Here is a 22,212-nt window from a genome sequence, read left to right on the forward strand (position 1 = left end):
TAATTCCAGGGCAAAATCAGCTCTGGAACATAGCAGTTTTATTCATGTCATATGATTTTTATACAATAGTTTATTATAGGTTTCACTCCATTGTTTTAAATATGTAATGAAAGAAGGCGTTTTGTGACAACTATTAACTGAGAAATATTGAAGATTCTCTTCTTAAGTTAAACTATCTTATCATATGAAAACTGATAAGAATAAGCTTCACTTGCTGAGGATAATACTGTATTGTTTGTATATTTTTCTGTTGTTCTTTTCTTTATCAGATGGTCGTTATTGGGAAAGGGGGAATGTCAACAAGCTGAACGAATATAAAATCTGGATCTGGAACTAGTAAAATTTATTGTCAAACTACAATTTATAGTTCATGATAGATTTTGTAGATTTACATATGCAGAGGAAGCAAAGGTCCTTCTAGAATAGTAAAACTGTCAATCTACTACAATAGAGGAAGTAAGAAGAAATTGATCCAGATGTAGACACTGCAACTCTTAATATGAGTTTACATGTTTTTTCCTCTATCCATATACAGAGCATGGCTGCAATGGGCCTTTTCTGATACTTGCTTTTGATTCACTTATTTCTTGAGATTTAGAATTTTATGTACATTTATAACATGAGCATCTGGTTGCATTATGAAGTCTTGTCTCTTTATGCTAATACTAGGTTGTCTTTCTAAAAGAAAAGAAAATCTTTTTTTTTATTTTAAAGGCATCTAAATACATGATTTGAAGTATAATATCAAAATATGTATCCATCTTTTCTTTTGTTATTTATATATATTATATCCTAAAGATACAGCTGATTACATTTCGCAGCTGGGAAGAAAGAGTTGGAGAGAGGGAAGAGAAAATAACAGTTTTTGTGTTATTCCTCTGTTATTTTACTAACAATGTTCAATGCATTTTTCAACAATGGGTTTAAATTATTTATTAATAATGCCAAGCTGAGAAAAACTAGCTCATCTATAATCAAATGTTAGTAATGTGCAAACATTCTTCAGCTGTGATCTGAAATGAAACTTTTTGTTCTTTTTATGTTGTTATATATTTGTTATATATTTTATTTCCTATTCAGATTTTACTTTGTATTTATCCATCTTGTCTTAGTTTACCAGTACATTTTCATAGGTTCATAGGTGTGTACTAGGCTAATGGCCCTGGGGCCTTTACAAGCCTAGCCCATAGAAGTGCCCTGGATTTGTGCTGGCCATCATTAGTTCCCAGTGCCTCTATCAAATGGAGCCACTGGAGTGATCCCCGGGGTGAACTTTTATTTCCCATTCACTCATCAAGATTTCTGTTGAAGAGGGCTATTGAGGTGCTCTGCTTGACATGTATGGGAAGTCTATTCCAGAGCATGGGTAGTCTCTGGGTTATGAACCTGTCCCTCCAGCATGTTCTGTTGATTGTGGTAATGAGGTTGAGGTCTCTGTAGCGTGTGGTGTGGAGGAATTGGGATTTCTTTAGATGTAGCATTTCTGACAGAGCTGGGTCAGACATGGATTTGTAAGTCAAGCACGGATTACCTCTTAGTTGACAACCTGAGACAGAGAATAGCTGGAGTTTTTTTGAGTCTGTCCATGTGGGACATGTGTTTAAGGCTTAGGATCCTCTTCATGAGATACATTTGTGGCCTTGCCAGCTGTTGCAGGTGTTGCTGTCAACCTGTGTCCCCAGATCTCTTATAACACCTTCAGTATTCATTGGAGTCCCATCGATGTGGTAATTAGTGGGAACTGAGTTTTTCCCAAAGGGGAAGACAACGCATTTTTTATTATTAAGCTTAAGGCCATGGTTTCAACACCAGTCACTGGTCTCAGTGAGACCTTTCTGTAGGATGTCTGCATCACTTGGGAAGTTAATAATAGCTCCAGGCTTGCAGTCATCTGCAAATTTGGTCAGCCAGAGTCCCACCATATTGGCCTGGATGTCTGAGAAGTAGATTCGAAACAAGACAGGCTGCAGGACCTATCGCTGTAGGACTCAACTCATGACTGGTTGGCAGTCTGGTTGGCAGTCTGACTTGGAGTCTGCTACTTTCACACTGTGAGTTCTATCTGTGAGCCAGTTTGCAACCCATCTAATGATATAGGGGTTGATGCCTAGTTTGCTGAGTTTATCAAGAATTCCTGAGTGACGAATGATATCAAAGGCCTTGGCCATATCGAGGTAGGCTGTATGAACTGCCTTACCTTCATCCACTACTCTGGTGACTGACACAAAGAAGTCAACCAGGTTGAGCAGGCATGCTCTACCTTTTACAAAACTAAATACTGTAGGATCTGTAGTTTGGAGATTCCCTATATCCTTGTTAATTAGATCCAGGATGATGCGCTCCATAGCCTTACATATCAGACTCATCAGGCTAATGGGGAGATAATTTCCAGGGTCTGTAGTCGCTCCTCCTTTAAGGAAAGGGATGACTGTAGGATTGCAACATTCATTAGGGACAAAGCCTGAGATGAGGCTGTGAGTGAACAAAGCGCACAGCTGTGGTGCCAGTTCACTTTGTAAATCATGTAGAACACAGCCAGGGATATAGTCGGGTCCCATGGAAGCTGTATTATTAGCCTTAGACAATGCAGCTTTAACCTGTGCTGCAGTAATGCTGGGTGCCTGGCATTCTTCCAGTATTGAGATTGGTCCTTTGGGGGGTAATGTTGGCACTGAATCTGTCAGCCAATATGTTGGCAATATCTGTTGGCTCAATATAGGGGGTACCTTTGTGCGGTCACAAATCTGGGTATTGCCATGGAGATTCTTGATATAACTATAGAAGGCGTTATGGTTGTTTTTAGTGTTTGCCACAATTCTGCCTTCATAGATGGCTTTGGAGGATATGATGAGGGATCTCAACTTTTTGTTGAGGCTAATAAGGGAATTTTTCCAGTCTTGGGACTTCATCTTTTTCTGCAACAGTTTCTTCCTTCTGTTGTAGAGTTTATTATTTGCAGGGGACCAGCAGACTGGCTTCCTTTTTTTTTTTTGGAGGAGAGCATCTTGGTTCTGTTGGTTATGGCTAGTTCCATGCATTTATATACATGTTCATACAGTGCATTGGTGTATGACTCGGCAGTCATGCATCTATTTTCCATTGGCATGGATGCCATGAAGTTTGCCATCTCTGTTTTTAGGAGTCCAAAGTCAGCTTTGGAGAAGTTTTTCATGGTGGATAACTTTGCGGTGGGTATGGGTGAGATGTGGATTTCCATGGTGATTTGTTTGTGGCTGGATCTAACCGGGGAGGAATTGACTATTGGTATAGAGCAATGGTTACCCATGTTAGTAATAACCAGGTCAAGGATGTTGCTTCCTCTAGTGGGGGTAAGAATGAGCTGGTCCAGTGCACTGGAATTGATGAATTCTAGGAAACGTTGGGCCAGTGCATTGGTGCTTGAGTAGTTTTCCCAGCTGATGGAGGGGTAGTTGAAATCACCTAATTTGAGAGTGTTGGGTTAGATCTTAATAGTTTCCAGGGTGCTTACAAATGTGGAGTGAGGGTCTTGGGACATGGTTGGGGACCTATAGCAGGCTATGACCTGAATCACCATCTTACCCAATGTTAGTTGTACCTGGAGTATCTCAGATGTATTATGCTGGGCTACTAGTCTGGAGGTGTGCATATTCTTTATGAATATGGAGATACCATGGCCTTTTGAGCTTTGGCCCATGTTCTGGGGACAAAAGGTGTGGAATGAGTTATAGCCTGGTCATGCAGGGGTAATTTCTGCTGCTTTAAGCCAGGTCTCTATTACAGCACAAATGGCAATGTTCTCCATTTTAAGGAGTGCTTCAAGTGAGTGCATCTTGAGATTTAGACTTCTAGCATTGAGCAGCATGAACCTCCGGCTGCATTTATTTATAGTTGTTATGGTGGTAATTTGGTCTTTGGAACACCACCTAAAAAGGCAGTATAAGGGGTGGCAAGAACCTTAGGTATTACCCAGAAAACCAGGGGTGACACATGCAGATCATCTCTGGCAAAGTATTGAGGTCTGTCAATCTTGTCATCCCAAACAGACAGATACTGGATCCCTTAGAATGACACCAGAAACTTAGCTAATTGTTGAAGTCAGTCATTTTCTGTTTGTAATGTGGTATCATTCTGGGCAATGGCAGGATGCTTCTCAGGGCTAGAGTCATACCTGCTTGGGTCACATAATCTATGAGCTCCACCGTGTCTGTTTTCATGTATTCCAGGGAGGTGCATCTCAGGTCATTCACACCCACATGGACAATGACAGAGTCATACTTGTACTTGTTGTGGAGTGACCTGAGTGCGTGTTTTATGGTGTCTTCATATCTTTTCTTAATTAATGTCAATATAGTCTCCATTAGATAATTTATTCTCTGCAGGGCTCAATGAAATAGGTTCTATATTGTTATTTCTTTAGATTGTAGTCTGGTTTGGTAATGTTGGGTTTGGAATTTAAGTGCCAATTTGATGTGACAACAATACATTTCTTGGATGTAACTGTCTTTAAGGATAAGAGCAAATTAGGAACAATTTCTTTTTAAAAAGAAGTTCAAATTAATACGTACTTACATTATAGTAGCATGCACCCCAAAAAGACCAAAAAAAATATAGTAAAAGAACAGTTGTTAAGGATCAGTAACCTGACAGAAAGGGAAGAAGATTTTGGTATAGAAAGTGACAATTTATGTGAAAATTATGAAAAACTTTATCAAAGAGGTTATCCAAAAACATTAGTCATAGTTATTAGAACTTAAGTTACAACTCAGAGAGGTACAAGAAACAGAAAAGAAGGTAGAGTAAATAAAAATAAAAGCAAAGTAAGAATGCCTATTGTGAATAGTTTAGACTCTGAGAATAAAAGAAATAATAACAAATATGTGGAAAATGTTTGGCAGACAAACTGAGTTACTAGAAACTATAGGGCATAATCCTGTCTTTACCCAAAAAAAGAGGGAAACGTTTCAAAAACTTCTTTCAAAGTAAGTTGACTATACCAAAAGTCAGGTCAGACAGAAGTGGAATGGTTAAGTGTTACAACTGTAATATGTGTAACTATTCTTTCATGGAAAAAAACAGAATGCTCTTTGAATAATGTTAAATAACTGTCAATGGGTTTTTTTCTTGCAAATCTAAATATGTAATTCATGTCAATTTTTGCTTAGAATGTAAAGCTTTTTATGTAGGAAGAACTACAAGACAGTTGTACAAAAGAATATACAAACATACAGTTGCAGTTTCTATTGGGGATGAAAGGAATGCCCTGAGGAAGTATTATAAACATGGTTCATGTGAAGTTAACTTTAAATTCCTTGTAGTGGACAGTCTACAAAATGTAGAAAATTCATTTAATCCAGAAGATGACTTGGGGTGGCTGGAATATAGTTGGCAGGTTAAACTGAATGCTTGCTACCCCCTGGTATGAACAATAGAGAAGATTTTGTTATGTAGCTTAAACGTAAAGGGTTAAAACACTAAGTATGTGGTCATGTGATTTTTAAAGTATTGAGTGTGTGTTTTTGAATGTTAACTTCCAGTCTGAAGAAGTCTTATTACAGATGAAAGCTCTTACTGGAATTATTTATTGTGGAATTGTCCTTGGATTTTTATTAAAGCAGCTTGATTTCCTTTGGTTTTGATTTTTGGTTTTGGACTTTAGTCTTAACCAGCTTTTAGCTTACAGTTTGATTACTGCAATGTTGGTTAGTCTAATAGATCTTTTGTTTATATATTGGACTAGGAATTCTGATAATTTCATGTTTGAATTTAGAATATTTTGCTTACAATTTAACTATAATTTCTTTATTATTATTATTTTATTATTAGGCCTGGACTATTAGATGTTTTACTTCTAAAAGTTATGGATCTTTATGTTACTCATTATGACTTATCGTTTATGTTTTTCCCACCTTATTTTATGGTGGAGACAGGTAGAAAGTAGAAATAAATATGAAAACTTTAAACCATCATTTGATTACTGATGGATTTAGCATTGTTATCTTTAAACATAAATGGTTTAAATAATCCAAGGAAAAAGATGAGATTTGATAAGATATCTAAATAATAATATAGCTCAAGTACTTTTCCTTCAAGAAACTCATTTTAAACTAAAGGAAATAGGTATTTGAAATCCTGGTAATTTTATAATTGTTGCACAGTCTTCTTTTAAAACTAAGAGAAGAGGAGTTATGATACTTGGAAGAAAACCATAGACATCCCTCAAATTATTTACAAATACTAAGCTCAAGATGACCATTTTACCCTTATTGTCTTAAAGTTTGACAAGATATTCTGGACTTTAGTTAATCTGTATTGGTTTCCTGGTATGGGACAATCAATTGGCATGAAACATTTAGACTTAATTCTTAGTAATCCTAAAGGTAATGTAATAATGGGGGGATTTTAATTGTATACTGGAAGATTCCAGTACCACCAATAAAAGAATATTAAGACTGATTTCCATGGTAAAAACTTTTTAAAAAATTGACTTATTCTCTTAATCTACAAGACACTTTTAATATGAAAGACCCTAAATCGTTATTCCTCTCTCACCAAGATTACAAATACGGTAATCAAATCAGAATAGATAAAGCCCTGTTTTTTATGACTTAACTTCTAAGATTTCAAATTTTAATATCAGTTTTGTCCTATATCTGATCAAGATTCTCCTCTTTTTAAGATTCAAGCCAATTTTAAAAGATTATCCTTTTCAACCATAATACTGGCATACATATAGCCAAACGGAAGGAGTTTAAGCCATGGATAATATCTGAACTGAATTTCTTTTTGGATGCAAATATTTCTTTTGATGTTAACATAATCCTGATTTAAAACTCATTAAAAGCTTTTGTTTATGTTAAAATCCTATCTAGGTATAAGAATAAAATTAAGGAATGGGATTCTGAACTACAAAATATACAAGCTCAACTTCTGCTGGCTAAGTCTAAATTTTCTAAAAACAATATTTCTAATATAAACAGTATAGGCACACTAAATAAGCAACATCTTAACATTCTCTCTCACAAATTAAATTTGCAATGGAAAAATTAATTCCCATTCTTTATCTTTCAACACATGCACAATTTATCTACAAGTGTTAAATTGCAATCTAAAATTAACAATATTTTAGAGATTTGGCATAAGGGATGTAAGAAAAACATCTCTGATATTAGTGATATTCTTGATGCTTTTAGATTTCAGTGTATTCTTCTTAATAAAGTCCCTAGTGCTGATGTTAACACTTCAGCCTTAAATCTTGAATCTCTTAATATAAAGAAAATGCCAACAGAATTAAAATTTGATCTACAAAAATGTATTTCTTATAAAGAGATTATAGATAAAATAAAAAAAATAAAAAAAACAATAACTCTCCATATATGGATGGAATAATAGAAATATTTAAACTCGTTCCTCCTTCTGTCACATCATTTTCCCATAAAACTTTAATTGAAATTCAATCTCAAGGAATAATGCCTCCTTCTTAGAAATACTCAGTAATTACCTCTGGATTAAAAGAGAACAAAAATCTACAATTTTGTTCTTGTTATGGATCTTTTTCTCTTCTAAAAATGATTACAAGATTTTCATATCTATTATAACTGATAGAATGAAAGAAATCCTTGCACAAATAATTAACTGTCATCAAATAGCTATATACACAAAAGGCAGACTTATAGAGTAATATCAGATGTATATTAAATCTTATTGATTTTCTGAATAGAAAGAATGAAGAAATGCTAATAATCCATTTAGACCTTGAAAAGGCATTTGATTCTTTAAATTGGAATTACTTATTTAATGTCCTAAATTATTTAATTTCCTGTATATTTTATTTCTGTCTTAAAGAATGTTTATAACAATAACTTAGCTTATGTTGAAATAGGTCCCTTTACTTCACAATTTATTCCTATAACTAAAGACACTAAACAAGGTTGTCTACTATCTCCAATCTTATTTGCCCTTGCTATTGAAGATTTTGCTGTTGTAATATGAACAAATTCAAACATTACTGGTCTTGATATATCTATTCAAAATTATGATGTTTGAAAACAATATGTTGCTAATACTTCCCAATTCAAGATCATCTCTTTCAGAATTAGAATTCACAATAAATTTATTCCAGTCCATTTCTGGTCTGCATTTAAATTAAGCAAAGTCTACATTTATAATATTAAAATCAAAAAGGTTAAAGTACATAAAAATCTAATTATTGGGAAACAAACCTCATCACCTGAACACTTAAGTATCACTCTACGAAACTCTGTAGAATAAAAATAGCCACTAATTGTAATAATATTATAAAAATAATAGAAACTCTTATTGTTCAATGGAACAAACTTTTTATTTCTTTTAAATATAGACTTCAGTTAATAACATTGATTCTTTTACCAAAATAATATGTACGACTCAAGCCTTGTCTCTATTTCCAGAAAAACATTTTATCAATGAATTAAACTACTATTAAAATTTCTGGGGTTCCCAAATAAAAATAGAATAGCTCTTCTTCATCATATCAGACCATGGGATCAGGGAGGAATTAATTTTCCAGCCTCAATATTTAAGATAATTCTAAACTGGGTAGATTCAAGTTATAACTCAAATTAAAAGTCTTTACATTTAACTCCCCTTAAAATGATAATCCTTCAGGTAATGACTTTTCAATTAACTAGAATATATTTTCTGGCATTATCTCTATTATTATATACAATATAATATTTCTCCTCCCACTGATTCTAGCTATATAACTGCTATATCTAAAGCTTTTAAAAAGTATTTCTAATGTTGATGTTAAAATCTGGTTTGAAACTTTAATTCCATTTAGAATCACCAGGAATTATTTTGATAAAATACATAAGAAAACATTTATTACTTGGTAGTCCAAAAACTTTGTTTGTTGGCAACAATGTCTTAAAGAACTTAAAGTTAAAGAAAACGCATCAACTTATCATGGAATTTGACTTAAATTCTCAAGATTGGTTGTTACTACAAAGTGTGAAAACTTGATCTAATGGACCTTGTTTGACTCTCACTCATTCACTCTTTAAAGAAATTCCTAAACTAATGTGATTTTATATGAAATTATTTGCAACAAAACAAAAATTGAAAACTTAATTTAAATTATATATTTTATATAAAATCTAAGGAAAACCTAAATGATACATTTTGAAATCATTTTACTACGGAACCCATCTCCTCTTTAACTTCTAAAAACAAACCTAAAATTTTATCTTCTGTTAAATTTACAACCTGATCACAATACTGGCAAATATTTACATGGAAATTTCTACAGAGCATTTTTAACTCCAAACAAATTAGCTAAATTTGATAGAAACAAGAACAATTAGTATTGGAGATGTATGTGTGAATGTAATGGTGATTGGTTACGTATCTTTTACACCTGTCCGTCTTTAAGTCAGTTTTGTGTGATTTAGATGAGTTTTTAAAAACTGTATTTTTGCAACATTTTTATTGTCTAAATCTCTAATATTTTTAATGTAAATGAAGGTCACGCCTTGAAAAAATAATATCTTTTCTTGTTACAGACTAGTCTTTCAGTTGCAAGGAAAGGCATTGCTAGAAAATGGAAATCTACTGCTATACCTCTTTTGAAGACTTCTTGCCTTTCTTAAAGGAAACCGCTCATAAAGAAACCAAAGTTAAAGAACACAGGATTTATCCTAAACCATTTATCATCAATCCTTGGAAGAAAGTGTTATTTCTTGTTGACATCTGTCAGCTAAATTTTGTCTCAGTTGAAAAAGGTAAGTTTTCTTTTTTTGGAATTTTATTATTATCATCTTTGATATCAGACCTCTTCATGGTTTCTTTAATGTTATCATTATTTTATTATAATATCTTAATATGTATTACTTATGTTTAAAAAATTAATTAATAAAGTTTCTTTGAGTAAAAAAAATACTTTTGAAAGTTCTCTTGAATCTCAGCTTGTGCAAGAGATATCTCACCTAAGAGAATGAATTCTGACATCTTGACAAAGATTCTGCAAAGGTAATTAAGTCATCTAAATAAAGAAAATTATGGATACCATGTAGCCTGAAATAAGCTAGAGTTCTATAGTTTTAAAGAATAAGAGGAGTGAGTGGAAATGGAGTATGGGGTAGGGGGAACCCAAGGCTTAGGAATTTAGGTGGAAGTTAGATGAAAAGTAGTGTGTGTGTGGTAAGAGAGAGTGTAGTGGGGAGAAAACAGAAAGAAGAGGTGGGAAAGAGCATTGAAGTGGGTGGGGTGAGGATTATAAAGTAAAAAGAGGTACCAAGGGAAAACTTTAATGCTGAAGGTGTGGGTAGAGGGTCAGGTGAAAAGGTGAGTAAATATGTTAGGGTGGCCTAGTGCATTGGCAAATACGTTTGTTGAGAAGGAAGTTTTTTAGTGTGTGTTTGAATTTGCTAAGGTTTGATATGGCTCCAATTTCCAGTGGTAGTGCATTCCACAGTTTGACTATATAGTAGGAGTATAGGCTTTGGCCTGCTTTGTTTTGTTAGCTCTATGTAGACTTAGAAGTTGTTTATCTTTGGAGTGCAGGGTCCTGGTTGGTATATATCTTTGGAGGGTGGATTTTAGGTTGTGGTAGTTTTTTGGTATAAATATTATTTTGTGGGCAAAAGTTAGTTGAAGATAGTTGAGATGATAGGGAAATTCGAACCAGTTGAGTTGTGTGAGTGCTATACAGTGATGGTTATTGCAGAGGTTGCAAATTTAGCGATCGTATTGTAGCAAGATTCTAGTTTGTTTTTTAGTGTGATTTGGAGGTTTGTCAAAATAGGTGCACCTTATAATAATGACAGGAGAAAGTAGATGTTAGCAGGTGTCACTTTGGTGGTTTGTATTCATCAGTTTCTTGTGACGGTAGATCATACCTAGTTTGCAGTGGGTTATTTGATTACATTATTTGTTGTTCATAAATAAGTTTGTTGTCTCTAATAATGCGTAATAATTTTGCTTGTGAAACAATTTCAATTTCTGTTTTGTCTGGTGAGGATATTTTAAATTTTTGGAGGGGGTTTTGATGTAAATGAGGGGAGTTTTGTTTTGTTGGGGTTGAGTAGTAGTTGGGCACTGTGGTGACAGGTTTCTATGTGGATGAAAGCATCTTGGGTTATTTGCCTGAGTTGTTCAAAATTGTGAGAGGAGGAGAGGATGGTAGAATCCTTGGCATATTGTATTAGAGAGCCTAGGGAAGAGGCAGAGGGGAGGTTGTTTGTAAGGATATTGAACAGAAGGGGTCCCAGGATAGATCTCTGGGGTACTCATTTTTTGGGAGGTATTGTGAGAGACAGCCTTGTCATTTTACAGATTGTTGCCTATTTGTTAGATAGCTGTTGAACCATTGTTGAACTGATGGAGAGAGTTGTAGAATGGCCAGTTGCTGTAGGAGGTTAGGTGATAGGTGATAGACTGTATCAAAGGCTTTTGAGAGCTCAAGAAGTAGAGCAGAGCTGTATTGGCCAGTGTCTCTTGCCTTGTTTATTTTTTCTGAGAAGGAGACTAGTGCAGTTAGTGTACTATGAGAGGGTCTAAATCCATGTTGAGTTGGAGTAAGTAGATTATTGGTTTATGAGGTGATTCAGTAGTTGTTTGTGTATGCATTCCTCTAGAATTTTTTCCAGAGGGTTGGGACATAGGATTCTGTGATGGATTTGTTGATCAAAATGCTAATGTGATATGTGGTGACATTGGTGGCAAGTTTTATATACTCTGGGGAAGGTTATCAGCATGGTTTTAGCTTGTTTAGAAGTTTGTGAATGTAGTTAGTTGATACTGGTTGAATAGAGAAGTGGAAAGAGAGGGAGCTGATTGAGGAGGTATTGTAGGCAGGTAGGGAGAGATGGGAGTTTGTGCTGCTAGAGGTTGAAAAAGTGGTGAGTGATTGATGCTGGAGATATTAGGTGCTAGGCAGACTATACTGTCTACAAAATGAGTGTTGAAAGGTTCAGCTATTTGTGATGACATTTTCTGGATAGAAGGAGCAGGGTTTTGCTTGTTACAATGTGTAAGTAGTGAGGAGATGGTACTCCAGAATTTATTTGGATTGTTTTTGTGTTCTGATAATTGTCTGGAAAATAAATGTTTTTTTCATTATTTATACAATTTTTATTTGATTATGTTGGTGTCAATACTTTTGAAAGTTTACATCAATTTTATTATTATGCTAGCCTCTCCAGGTTTTGTCTCTTGTTATTAGTGTATATTTTTTGGTTTTGGTTAACCAGGGTGCGTGTTTAATTTTTGTTCTTTTGGTCTTCACTGGAGTAAGGATGTTAAGTGTGTCCAGAAAACGTTTATTAAAGTAGCTTACTGCATTGTCTAAGGGTAGAGTTTTTAGTAAAGTCCAATTTAAGGAAGTTGAGATGTTACTAAAAAGTTGTGGATTAAAGTTTGATAGATTGCTCAAGGTTTTGTAGTTGTGTTTTTTTTTTTTTTTTAGTGACAGGGTAGATGACCTGTAGGTGTACATGGGTAAGTGATTACTAAGGCTATCAGGTAGAGTCCTGGAATTGGAGTGTTTGTTGGGATCAGTCACTAAGATCCAATCTAAGATGGATCCTTGGGAGTTCTTCTTTGGAAATCTGGTTGGTGTTGTGATGAGTTGAGTACATCCATGTGTATTTATACTCTTAGTTGAGAGGTCACACATGAGAGTTTGCCAATTAATATTTACATCACCCATAATTATTGTTTTGTTTGATATATTTTGTGGCATCCAGGGTAAGATGCCATCTAAAGTTGGAATATTATTGCCTGTGGGGATACAGCAATGCATAGTTTTTTATAAAAGGCTCAAACATAGACACAGATTTTAAAGTTTTCTCTTATAAACTTAGAAAGTCATTATAAACAGAAAGTTGCTAGAATAATAGCTGTAGCATTGGCATGCATTTCTTGAAGGATATAAAGTCTAAAACTTAAATCATCATCATCATCATCAGCCCCCTTTTCCCCATTTTTTCTACATGGGGTCAGGGTATCGTGTTAACTGGTGCCAACTCTCTCTATTCAGTGTCGCACTCCTGCCTTCTTCAACACTCATGCCTGAGTTGCAGATCTGTAGTGACTTCAATCCTCACTGATTTTCCATGAAATCACAAAATTTATGAAGAACAGAGGAAAAATATGAAGCAAAAATTTGAACATTCTGTAAAAATCTGGACAGCTGAAAGGTATGGTGTAGAGGGGGCTTGATCCCTTAAAAAGTTATTTTTTAATTGACAGAGTTGCTTATAAATTGAGTAACTTGATTACATGCATTACAAGAATGGGCATACCTGAGCTGTTATTTATGAGTTATTGTGACCAGGGTTGTATAATAGGTTCATAGGTTAAAAGGTGACTACTAGGCTAATGGCACAAGACCCTTTACAAGCCTAGCCAATAATACCCAAGATCTGACAATATTATATCTTAATTCCCCAGATATGGGATATGGTAGTATCAGATTAGTGAGTGGGTGCTAGAGTCCTGAGTCATTATATAGACTACCTTTGTCCATAAGGGACAGAGGTGGTATCCCAGGAGTGAATTTACAGTTTACCATCCACTTATCCAAATTCTTTTTGAAGAGAGTGAGGGATGGGCTTTGTTTTACTAAAATCGGAAGTTTATTCCATAGATGAGGTAGCCTTTGAGATACAAATTTGTCTGTCCAGTAAGTTTTGTTAGTGTCACAAACAAAGTTCAGGTCCATGGAACATGGAATCCTTGTATATTTTTCTTGTGAATATGTAACATTTTCATCTGGGTTGGATCAAGATATGCCTTGTTATTTAGGCATAATTCCCCTCTCAGTAAACAATATGAGAAGGAGTAAAGGGCTAATGCCTTTAGTTGGTCTGCATAAGACATGTGTCTTACACTTGTATTCCTTTGGTGAGAAATCTCTGGGGCCACTCCAGAGTGTAATTGCCTGGTTAGGTACATGCAGAAGGGAGCATTGTACTCGATTATGGGCCTAATGAGGGTCTGTAAGTGTTGCCATTCATGATTAACTCAGTACATTGCTGAGTGTTTCCCCTGAGATTACGAACATAATTAAAAAAAAGTCTTATAGCTATCTTTCACCTGGGAGGTTATCTTTGCCTCATAGTTTACTTTGACAGATTTTACCATCTCTTTGTTTGTTTAGCCTGGTGAGTATATTTTTGCACTGTTTTGTCTGTTCCTTCCTGGCTTTGGAGAGGATTTTTTTCCTTTTGTCAAATAGCCTATTTGTGCTAGGGGTCAACCAGGGTGGTTTATTTTTGCCAGTAATCATAGGTTTGACTCATACAGGTACTGCCCCCCTATGCAGTTATGAATGTGGTTGTGCAGTGCTTTTGTGTACAGCTCAGAGTAAGCCTCAATGCCACCCGGGTTTGGAAGGGCTTTGAAATTGAATAAGCTGTCACATAGTTTGAGGTAAATGAAGTTTGGCACAAACTAAGTTGTCCCAGGACATCTTCATGGGGGGGTTAGGTTAATATTAAGGGGGATTAAGTGGGTTGGGGAGGTGAAAGGGTTAGGTGGAGGCAGGGATGGTTGGGAGGAAGTGAGATGATGATGTGGAGGGGCTTAATAGATTTAGTCTAGTGTAGTTGGGTTAAGCAGTCACATTTTGGCGTGAACTTGTTAAGGCAAGCAGAACATCCAAGACGACCTGTAGGTATTGAACTTGGCAGGTAGGCCTGGTTCAGTAGTTGTTGCAGTGAGGAGATGTTTTAATTAGGTAGGTAGGGTTTGTAATTATGTATGTCTACATCTATATAAAAAAGGTAACTGCTGCAGTTTAAAGTTAAGGGCAGGATTGGGTGTTTTAGTTGAGTACAGGTGTGGGGTGAAGTGTTCCATGTCAGGGGCTTGCTAGTTCTTTAGTCCTTATTTCAAGTTCAATAAATATTTGACATGTTTTGGTTAAGGTGTGGCCTTCTGGTGCTGGCGCTTGTTCATGGGAGGGGGTTGTGGGGATTACATGCTGGTTATACCACTCAACTATAACCTTCATAGCTGTTTGAATGCCCGAATTTCTTGCTGATAGGATGGTCTGAGTGAGTATCGGGTTGTTAGGACTAAATGTTTGCTGGCAGTGTGTCTATGCTAGTTTCCCCATGCTCCTTTCCGATGGGGTGGAAGTATGCAGGTGTTTTACTGCTCTGATGCTGAGCTTTGTCCATGATTCATGGCTCGGAGGTGTGCTGTGGGTTTTGTGGGTTACAGTCGTTGGCTGGGTTTCCATTTGTGATCGTATCTTGCCTTTGGATGGCTGCTGTCTCGTCCATGGTGTGTAGCTTTTTTTTTTTTTTTTAATTATATTCGGTGGAGGGTTTGCTCAGCAATGGATCCAGATTCTGGGGTGGGCTGCTTGTGCACTGTGGTTCTGTGAGGCAGTCGCCAGTTGAGCAGTGCGTTTCATTGTTTTCACGCCATGAGGCACTTCCGTGTAATGGTGGCTGGTCAAACCCTTTTCGCGGGCTTGTGGGTTTCTCAGTAATGTGTGCCTCTCATCCAATTCCAAAATGTGGATATGCAACTGATAATCCCTTCTGTGAACTAATGAGGGCAGTTAGTTTTTTGGAAATTAACGCCAACAAGTATATAGACAGACAATCTGTCTGAGTGTCAAGGAAATAAATAATGGCAGTGATTTCTATGGAGAGATCACAATAATGTGTGTTTTCGCTGGAGTGCACGAAAGTCCCACTTTAAACCTTGCATATGTATGTATCAGCGATGTCACATTTGGAAATAACAGAAGTTATAAGATTCCACATGGTAGGAGCATTGCTCAGTATCCTGTAAGTTACTTTTGCTGCACAGTAAATACGACTTTAATCTGAACGAGTTTGCGGCATCAAATCAATTTCAGTGTCGATATCGGAATTCAAGATGTGTGTGGGTCTCTAGTTAATGACGTGGCATTTATTCCCATCCCTTCCTACCCTCTTTATCTGTACATTTGTAGAAGATGCTACAGCGATCACTTCTGAAACAACCATCACTTTAAAGCGTGTCAGCCTACATGTGATTACTTCTGGGACATTAGAATTTAGTATCTAATTGTAGTAACAAACTATATATAAAAACACAAAGCTGTGATGCTAACGTTTTTCAACAAAGCTACTCAGCTTTTTAAAATGCCCCACATGCTCTATACATTGCTTTTAATTAAAATGATAACTGGTAAGAAATATACTGTAGTGGTGCTGCGGTAGCGTTGTCGCCTCACAGCAAGACGTTGTCCTGTTCGATTCTCAGCTAGAGCGTCTTCTGTGTGGAGGCATGCATGAATGGGCATGCCTTCGTTGAAGGTTGTGTGTCAGGACTAGTAACTCAGCACATAAAAATCCTCTACAAAACATTAGTGGACCGGAGTTCCGCTGCGGCGACCCCTAACCGGGATAAGCCGAAAGACACAACAACAACTGGTGAACTTATATTTTAAAAATGGAACGCGCATGGGTATTGAAATAACTCGCACATTATTTATTATCAATATGCACATTTGGGAAAGGAGTGTCAAAGACAGAGACAACCGGAGAGAGAGAGTGAGATGGAGTATTTCATGTGTAAGGAGTAAATGATTAAGGTGACTGTTATTAAAAGAAATGAACATAAAATTCAACATATCATAGATATTAATTTAGTAGTTGCAGCAGCATTAAAGGTGTACAAGGTTTTCAGGTTGGATGGTGGTCAGTTTGCTGCAACATGGTAAAAAGGCATGGTCCCAGGACTATGGAATGGAGCAGACATAAATAAGTAGGTGCTTTCATAAGCGGCACGTCAGAATGAATATCTGAGTTCCTACTGGTGTTACTGTAACAGTCTTTAAAGCCAAGGGAAAATATTGACAGAAACCATATACTACAAGAGATAAAGTAAACATTTATTTTGGTTGCTTCCATGCTCTTGCTGGAAAGGGTAATAATATGAATGAGGTCTAGAGTAAACAGTTTCTTCTGTTAGGGTTAGTCTGAATCTGGAAAAGTTAAACTCATGCCAGGTAGCAGCAGTATTAAGCAAATCTGTAAATGTTGCTACCAAACATCTTGAAAATGTATATGGGCAAGCATATAGAACAGTGGGAGTTCTTGGCCTCAAAGCTTTATGTGGGTTTGTAAAAAAAAAAAAAATGTTAATAAACAGATTCTTCAGTTAGCTGGAAGGTAGAGGCATGGTAGGGTTTTATGCAGCATGACCCTTGTTTTTGGGCCTTTTATTAGTGGTAGGGTTTTATAGAATTGCCTATGATTTCATCTAAGCCGCAAGTGTTTTTTTTTTTTTTTTATGTTCAGTAGGTCCCCCTGCGCATGCGTGGTATGTCGAATAAGTTGACCGTTGACAGGGAAATTCTCCGTTTCTCATAATTATATGTTCATTTTCAGAGTGATAATCCCGTATACCTAACACATTCAGATGTATTACACAATAGCTGCACTGGTGAGGCTTGAGTATGAGAATGCTTAGTAAATTCCTACTGTTGGAAACGGTAGGAAGGAGAACACGCTATACAAATATTTTATAGTTTCTCCTGACCTTAAAATAATTTTGTATGGTGCTGGGATCAAGGTAATTTATCCCTAAGAAGGGGTGGACTTAGGGTGATTGGGATACCATTTTAGAGTGTAAAAGAAGCAGAGCGGAGATTGTTTAAAGGACCATTTTTCAAGGCATTAATAGTTGTTTCCTGAAAGATTTTATTTATGAAGGACCAAAGGAATTTGGAAGTTGATGCTGCTAGTCGCGGGTAAGACAGTGGGAAGGAGAAAGGAGACTGGAAGACTCTTGTGAGTATGGAGGGGTGGACACTGTGAGGAGGATAATTGTAATGAATTTATATAAGGTATAAAATTGAATTGCTATCGCCTGTGAGGGGTTTCATGGGGCTCAGCTTTCACATGTGGGTTATAACCGATAATTTACTTAGTTGCTTAGTCTAAGGTAGGTCAGTGAGTTCTGTTTGTGCTTGCTTTCACTGTGCCCAGTGGGGACTGTGCCTAGAGGTGATATGCTTTGGTGGTGGTAGATGTACACAAAGCTTATGGAATTGCACAAATTATAACTTCAGTATTTATTTACTTAGTGATTTATTTATTCATTCATTAATTTGTTGCATTAGTTAGGAGGATTGATCAAAAACCTTATCTGCCTAGTGGAACTAGCATGTCAACAAAGTATTATTGAAACATAAATTAAAGATGTATATAAATGTATATTTCTCAGATAGTGGATTCATAGTTATATCTGGGGACAGTTTGAAATATGATGCAATTCACCTCTATAAAATGCCATTGATAGCTAAGGCTAAAAGGTGGTATCCACCTATTGGAGAACGAATTAAAGATGAAATGATTTAAGTGATGCCAATAGCCAATTCCACAGGTTTTAGGGAACAAGACTGTTATTGGTAAAATATGATGATATAACCTCAGTGAGGTATGATGTTTTTGGCACAAGATGATCTATGGGCAAAATGTGGAGTACATACTGACAGTTGATTAACAATTTCAATTAGGAAGCTGATAGAATGGCTAAATATGCTGGTTTTAATTGTGAATAAGATTGGTTAATAAACTGATATGATTCAGTGCTAATTCCCAAGGATATCAGTTTAAAAATGTCTAACACTGAAGGTAGCAGGCTCTTTCAATGCAACTTTTGAGGTACATTAACATTTTAGGAACCCATTTTGTGGTGTCGAGGGCTTACCATGCTGTTGTTTATGGCGTATGCCTGTTGTCACTCGGCCATAGTGGGGGAGGGGAGGGTTAGGCTGTCCTTGGTGATGTCTTTGAATGTGCTTTATGTATTTTATGTGATTTATATGTCCCCCCCCCTTTTTTTTTTTTTTTTTTTTGGAATGCTGCTATAATTTGGAATAGGTAGGTATGAGGTTTAACCTTCTCTTTACATGCTAGAGGATTTACTTTTGTTCTTTTCTTTGTAGATGGTGGGTTTACCCATTAGGAGATTTAACACTGGTGTTTAATATAATGGTGAGTGGTTCAGTGCTGCCCTACCTCACTAACACCTATGTGGTGTGGAATGTCACACCTCTAACAGCCTATACACAGCTTGTATTCCTGCAAATTAAACAAACAGTATAAAATTTTAAAACGTGTATATTTTGTGAACAATAAAAGCTATTAGCCAATATTTGGGGCGCTAATTGATGTGTTCTGGAATCGCAAGGTTACCCATGTTGTGGATATGGATAGGTCCCTTCATGGGGGGGGGGGTTGTTTTAACATACTCGACTGATGGTTAAATTTATCTTGGGTATTTGATAGAGTCATTGGAAGCATAGTTTCAGTTATGTCTGCTTTGCCATAGATGTGAGTGGTGGTGGTACAGTCCTTCCTGAGTTGGCGGGATAGGATGTCCTTGAAAATGTCTTGGAGTATGGTTATGTATTTTGGATGATTTACCTGTCTTTTTCTTTCTTGCAGATGCAGTCTTGGAATGCTGTGGCTATAATTTGGAATAGGTGGGTATAAGGTGGAGCCTTCTGTACATATTAGAGGATTTAATTTTGTCCTTTTCATTATAGATCACTGAGGTGGCAGATGGGATGAGCAGAGTGGATTTTACGTGATGGGCAAAAGGAACGTGGACTCGACAGGTAAGATTGAAGGCTGAGGAATGTGGCAGCTGATGGAGGGGATGAAAAGTTTGGTTTTTCCAGCAGTGCAGCTGAATATGTACTCACAAGGTAATGTCTTGTTTGCTTGAAATTGTTGGGGAGTATCAGAATTGAACTTCACATTGTATTCTTAGCTGGGGTCTTCCTTGCTAAGGGTTAGGTAGTGTTGGTGATTGGGGTTGAGTATTCCTGCTCCAGTGGCAGGTGAGGCTTTGGTAAGCATTAGGTAATTGCCAAGGGCTGGTAATGTTCAGGTAGTTATTGTACACCAAATGATGTTTGGCTTGACCCTTCCCATTGTGGGAAGCGGATTGAACAATTTTGTATAGAAGGGAGGGGGAACAGCCTGGTCAGGCTGGTTGGCGGAGAAGAGGGATAGGCTTGCCCTCTTCTGTTCCCCCCTCTGATGTCTGGATGTTCATTTCAAGGAGCTGGGGAAAGGAAATTAGTAGTTGGAGGAAGCTTGCTGAATAGATAAGCAAGCTGAGGTAAGGATGGTGTTTATTGGTGGATGGTAATTCAATGGATGGTGTATGAAGTGAGTTGGGATGCTGCTTCATAGGTAAAGTAAGGGAGCAGAGATATGGACCCTGCTTGTTGGGCAGGGTGAGTAGGTACACTGCCCTGATTAACATTACAATGAATGGTGTATAAAGTGAGATAGGATGCTGCTTCATAAGTAAAGTATGTAGAAGTATGGACGCTGCTTACTGGGGCAGGGTGAGTAGGTACGCTGCCCTGATTAACATTACAAGGATGGTATGCTGTATTCTAGTATCAATTATATCATGAATAGTTGTAATTAATAAAGTTGGTGATCAAGGCTATGTTATGAAAATCTAATAAAGGTCATCAAATGTCATTTGGTGTGATGTGTGTTATTGAAGGGGACCGGGACAATTGGCTTTAACAAAGTTATTAACACGTTTGGAATTTGTTGGTGGTTCTGGATTAGTTTTAATGCTAAAGTAGATCAATTTGTGGTCAGATATTACCAAGGAGGAGTCAAGGCATGGATGGGAGCAGCATCCCCCTATGTTTGTGAGTACTAGGTCTGTGATATTTATACCTCTAATTGGGGATATAACTAGTTGCTCCAGGGTATTTGCATTGATGAAGTCTAAAATCCTCTGGGCAAGTGAATTATGGGTTGTATAAGTCTCCCTATTTATGGAGGGGTAGTTGAAGTCACACATACATATGTTAGGCTGAATGTTAACAAATTCCTGTAGGTTTAGGTAGAAGGTGTGTTTTTTCAGACTCATGTTAGGGGATTTGTAGCTAGCTATGATATGATAGGGGGTTGCAATGATTAGCTAGGCGTGGAACAGCTCAAGTGAGTCATATTTTTGGACCAGGCTAACAGTGTAGTTGTCCTTTATGAACACTGAGACACCTACTGCATTTCTTTTATCCTGAGCTGAGGGGGACTGAAATGTATTAAAAGCATTGTAGCCTTTGACAGCTGGGGTACGTTCTATGGTTCTGAACCATGTTTCCGTGACTGTACATATGTCTGTATTCTCCAGGGTGAAGAGCACTTGTTATACAAACAGTGTAGCATATTTAGCTACTTGTCTAGCCTGCCATGCTTTTATGTAGATAAGTGTAGTAGGAAATTTAAGGAGAGAATAACAAAACATTTTTCTGATATAAGAAGGGATGTTCTAATAAATTATCTCGCCAAGCAAATAATAGAAAATGGTTCCCAACATACATTTAAATTTAGGATGATTCACTAACATAAGAGGGGATATTAATAATACAAGATTCCTGGGCTAAATGCTACTGTAAGTCATAAGCTGATCTTAAAAAGTAAACAGATAAGGTTATAATGTAATGTTTAATTGAATTGTGGTAATTTGTAAAGTAATTGTGTTATTGTTAGTTATAGGGTTATGTATACATAAAATATTTTTATTGTTTTATGTATGATGTGTCTCTGTGTTTTTGGTGATGAAATCATTAATGTAAACAGTTTAAAGCAAAAGATTTTAAATGTATTTAAGGAAATTATTGGTTTGCTGTGTCATGTGATGTGTATAATTTGAATGAATGTAACTGATTTTTGAATCTGCACTGAAGAAAGGTTTTTTTTCCTGAAAGCTTTGTTATTCTGAATTGTTTTGATTAAGTTTATATATTTTTTCTGGTGTTGCTGGTGTGGCTGGCTGTTTTTGCGAGTACTTTTGCTCATTTGTTTGTCATTGACTTCTTTTACATGGTCATCCAGTCCGTTGTGGATAATTACAATGGAATCCTTAATAACTAAAATGTTTGGCTATGTGGTGTGTTGCCTTATGAGCTTGGAAACAGAGCTACTATGATTTTCAGACTTATGTGTTGTGTGAGGTGATACATTTTTTGTGTGTGCAGGGCAACTGTGGGATGCTTTTAGGAGGTCTTGGAAGTTTGGGTAGATTACAAGTGAGTACCTCCACATATGTGGGTCTCTGTGTTTGTTCCTTAGTATTGGTAGTAAGTGTTGTGGGTGTAATGCTAACAACCTGGTTTGCATTTTTTGTATGTGTATGTGAGTGCTTTTTTTCCATTGACATTGTGTATCTGTATCTCTCAAACACACTATTCGTTTGTTCTAA

The 22,212-nt window shown here is 36.5% G+C and overlaps 1 long non-coding RNA gene across 1 annotated transcript in view; it reads left to right on the top strand.

Moving 5' to 3' along the window:
- The window catches only part of LOC122795611, a 181,905-nt gene extending 162,450 nt beyond the window's left edge, over positions 1-19,455 (top strand). The window contains exons 2-3 of the long non-coding RNA XR_006363837.1: positions 9,522-9,740; positions 19,419-19,455. This is a non-coding gene — a long non-coding RNA (uncharacterized LOC122795611). The remainder of the gene's footprint in view (positions 1-9,521; positions 9,741-19,418) is intronic.
- The last annotated feature ends 2,757 nt before the right edge of the window (positions 19,456-22,212 follow it).

Source organism: Protopterus annectens, chromosome 2.part2 (genome assembly GCF_019279795.1).
Source record: "Protopterus annectens isolate FY-2018-M chromosome 2.part2, PAN1.0, whole genome shotgun sequence".
Lineage (NCBI taxonomy): Eukaryota > Metazoa > Chordata > Ceratodontiformes > Protopteridae > Protopterus > Protopterus annectens.